We start from the raw sequence: 4576 nt of genomic DNA, 5'->3' as shown, positions 1-4576 counted from the left end.
GCAGTAACGAGACTCCGGCACCCACCCGGGCCTGCAGCACGCGAGCCGCGCCGCCATCGGCCTCATCAGACGGGGAGGGGACGCTTGGGCAGAGCAGCGTTGAACATTTGCGACCTTAAAAATTAAGCGCAGAGAATGGATGTACACCCAGCACAATATAGAGGCTCCGAGAAACGCACTTTTAAATAAGAAAATCGAACTGTTTGATGGCGCCCTCGTTCCCTCTTCTCGCAGCCACCCTTCGGCACCCTGTGACACTCGAACGTTATGGCCCCCTTTATAGGTGCCGGATAGGGACTCGGATCCTATAAAGTCTCTTTGGCTGCAGTGGGGGCGGTCAGTGAGGCCGGCGAGGGAGCCCAGGGTGCGCACACGATCCTCTGGGCAAGCAGGGGGATTTGGGGACACATGAGAAGGGGCCGGGGGCTGGGGCTGGGGCCAGGGGCAGGACTCTCCAGGTTCCCCGGCCTCTGCGGCCTCGGAGAGCAGGGCAGGACGGCCAGGCCAGGCGATTGCAGGCCCCTCAGGGTCGCTGTCAGCTGGGAGGGGTGGGAGGGCTCCCCGACGGCTTCGAAAGGTTTGGATTCATTTTAATGAAGAAAACCATCTCCGTCCTAGTTAGCAGAGATTTGAGATTGCCCCCGTTTTTCCTGCACGGTATCATCTGTGGCTTAGCGTCCACGTTTACTGTATACCTCTTAGGTGCCGGAACCGCTTGTCAGATTCTGGAGCAAGCCCAAACGAACAAAAGCCACCCGCTTCCCTGCGGAAGTCAAGCGCACAGTGGCCACTGAGTGCCCCTGGAAGCACCACCAAGCCCAGGAAAGCCCCGCGACCACCACGCCCCGAGCTGTCCCCTGCAAGTGGGTCTTCCCTGATCTTCTAGTGGAAGTGCTTGCTGCAGACATCAGTTGGGGGTCCTTGTCGCTTTCTTACAGGGTTGTTCAGGACAGCCATGCTGCTACTGAACTGGCTTTCAGGGATTCTTGGTGGGTGTTGGCTTCTTGGATTTCCCTGGCAAGGTTATAGGGACTCACCATTTTTTAAAAAATCACTTATTTTTAAATAAAATTTGTAGATGGACACAGTAGCTTTATTTTATTTATTTATTTTTATGTGGTGCTGAGGATCAACCTACATCTCGGCAAGTGCTCTACCACTGAGCCACAACCCAAACTCACCACTTTCTGATGTGGTGAGAAAATAACATAGAGGTTATAGAAAAAGAAATGCATGTATACTCCACAAGGAGAATTAAAATTAAGAAGCCCTGTGCTCTCTCAAAGAGCTAAGTTACTATGGAACTGTCACTGAATTAATTAAACATATCTAGTTTGGATTGAGACTGGGAAACACTGGAGCAAGGGAAAAAGAATTCTGCTAACTTGCCCAGGGCATAGGGTTTGAAGAGGGGATCACCTTGGAGGCCCTTCAGTGCACCCTCACCCAGGGGAGACCAGACTCCCCCACAGCCACCTTAGCTCTCTGCTTCTAGTTATTTTCATATTTAGCTCAGAAAATTATTTTATTTAAACAAAGGATGCTGAGGCTAAAAACAAATGCTCGAAAACACAGAGAAACAGCAAATTTGACACACAAAATATTTGACTGAGCCCAGCACCTAGTGGCTTGCCTGTAATCCCAGCACAGCAGGAAGCTGATACCGGAGGATAGGAAGTTTAAGGCCAGCCTCAGCAATTTAACAAAGCCCTAAGCAACTCAGTGAGACCCTGTCTCAAAATAAAAAACAAACCAAAACAAAAAGGTGCTGGGAATATAGCTCAGTGGTAAAGCACCCCTGGATTCAAGCCCAGTATGTGTATGTATGTGTGTATATATATGTATGTATGTATGTATATATATGTATATGTGTATATATATATGTATGTGTATATATGTATGTATGTGTATATATATATATATACACACACACACATATACTGACTTTCTATATTTGATAAAGATTTTGAGTCCTGAATCTGAAAGAGATTCTAAAATATAACAGAAGAGGTGAACTCTTCCAAGTAAATCCTTAATGTCACAGGTGTGGACATGGTTAAAAGCCATAGGTGGTGGGGCTGGGGTTGTGGCTCAGTGGTAGAGTGCTTGCCTAGTATGGGTGAGGCACTGGGTTTGATTCTCAGCACCACATATAAATAAATAAATGTCCATCAACAACTAATAAAATATATTTTTAAAAAGCCATGGGTGAGAAATAAAATGGATATCTTCCCTCACATTTATAAAAGACTGATACCTCTTTCTTTCTTAGAAAATAAGAGACTGATTAATTTCTGAATCTGTGTTGTTTAGAACTTAGAAATTATTTTTACAGTCAGAAAAAATAACAATGCTTTTTTCATTTGGAGAGAAATAATTTCTTTTTTTTTTTTTAAAGCATTTCTTTTTTTCTTTTTTTTAATATTTATTTTTTAGTTTTCAGCGGACACAACATCTCTGTTTGTATGTGGTGCTGAGGATCGAACCCGGGCCGCACGCATGCCAGACGAGCGCGCTACCGCTTGAGCCACATCCCCAGCCCCGAGAAATAATTTCTATTATGTGAATATTTCATACTAATATGAGTTAATCTTTTTGGTAAAGTGAACACCCAAGCAAGTTTGGATGCAGCTAATGTTTATTGCAGACTCCAAAGAGCTAGCAGTGTCTTGGGCAAGAAACATGTGTTGTCAATTTCTCTTAATATATTTGCCGTTTGAATTTTTTTTTCTTTTTTTTAATCAGGGCGTTTAACTACTGAGCCACATCCCAGCCCTTTTTATTTTTTATTTTGAAACAGGGTCTTGCTAAGTTGCTTAGGGCCCTCAGTAAATTGTTGAGGCTGGCTTTTCACTCAAAATTCTCCTGCCTCAGCCCATGGAGCTGCTGGGATTACAGGCCTGCGCTATCACACCTGGCTGTTTGAATTAAATATACTAGAGATTGATTTCATTTGGTCTGGATATTGACTTGCTTTTTCAGCAACATTCTGAAACTTTTGAGTTTTAACTTTTCCCCCAAAGTTATTTCGAAGGTACCACAATTTTTTGGCTTAGTGAGACATTAATTCAAGATAAGCTAAGGAATGACTAGGTTCAAGTAGGAAAGGAATGATGATTTGGGTTGGACAGTCATTATTATTAAATTGTTCAGAGGATAACTATGGGAACCAATTTAGTGTCTTTACTTCTGGGAAAAATTAATATGATTTTCAGTGGTGACTATTAATCCAAGTAGCAAAATATTCACATAAAAATTTTACTATAGATTTTAGAATTTGTATAAGCAATTTACCTCCAAAATTGGATTATGGAAACATATAATTCTTTGATCTTACTTTCCATGGAAAATGGCTATGTCACAATTTTGCCACCAGTTTACTTGTCTTGATTGAGGGTAGATTAAATCCAATCAATTTCCAATGCTTTGAGAGCACAATTTTAGCATTTATGTATCTTATATTAAAAATAAAGAACTGATTGAATTTAGTTCTTAAAAAAATTTTATACTTATCAGACCATGCTGATTTTAAGGAGGCCTGTCCCCAGGGCTGGGGATGTGGCTCAAGCGGTAATGTGCTTGCCTAGCATGTGCCGGGCGCTGGGTTTGATCCTTAGCACCACATAAAAATAAAGCAAAGATGTTGTGTCCAACGAAAACTGAAAAATAAATATTAAAAAATTCTAAAAAAAAGGCCTGTCCTGATATTCTTTTTTTAGTTGTAGTTGGACACAATACTTTCATTTTATTTATTTGTTTATTTTTATGTGGTTCTGAGGATTGAACCCTGTGCCTCACACATGCTAGGTGAGTGCTCTACCACTGAGCTATAGCTCCCAGCCCATGTCCTGATATTCTTTAAATAAAATTAATAGTGGGTAGAGATTATCATTGGCATGTTTTGTCATTGAATTTCAACTTTTTGTTACCTTAATAGTCAGTAGTGATGCTCTGTCTTACAATAATGGAGTTCTTTTATTATTTTATTAAGTAGTGAGTTTTGTGCAGGTGGTAGAGGTGGGGGTGGGTGAGAACTGGCATCAGGCTGACCCAGGCTGGAGCTGGCCGTGTGCTATTTGACTAGTCTATTTTCCTTGCAGCGGTCCCCTTTTCAAGGGCTTCTCTGAACAAATGCCTCTTAGGTTCCAACATCTGGAAGGGCACGGGGTCCTCTCTCTCCTCTGACAGCAGGACCACAGTGTGGCTGCCATGCAGTTGGATCTGACTTCCCCACAGCTCATCATTTTGACAAACATGTCTCAAAGTCCCTCAGAAGAGAGGGACTCAGTTTTAAATGAGGGCCAGTGTGGTGGGTGCTTCTGCCACCTACGCAGCAGCATCTACTCCACCCAGGTCATGTGAAGGGCGCGGTCTGTTCTGGCCGTTGTGGGGCTAGGCCGGGCTGGCCAGAGGTATCTGCTTTCAACCCAGTCCAGACTTGCATGCGGTGTCCATGGGATAGTCCAAGCTGCAAATCAGAGACAAACTGTACCATTTTCCCTCCCTCCCTTCCTTCCTTCCTTCTTAAGGATCTGGTTTGCAATTGGGAGGCAGTAAATAACAGCAGGTAACAGCA

Source organism: Marmota marmota, unplaced genomic scaffold (genome assembly GCF_001458135.2).
Source record: "Marmota marmota marmota unplaced genomic scaffold, marMar, whole genome shotgun sequence".
NCBI classification, from domain to species: Eukaryota; Metazoa; Chordata; class Mammalia; order Rodentia; family Sciuridae; genus Marmota; species Marmota marmota.
The sequence above is the reverse complement of the archived record's forward strand: the minus strand, read 5'-3'. Positions refer to the sequence as shown.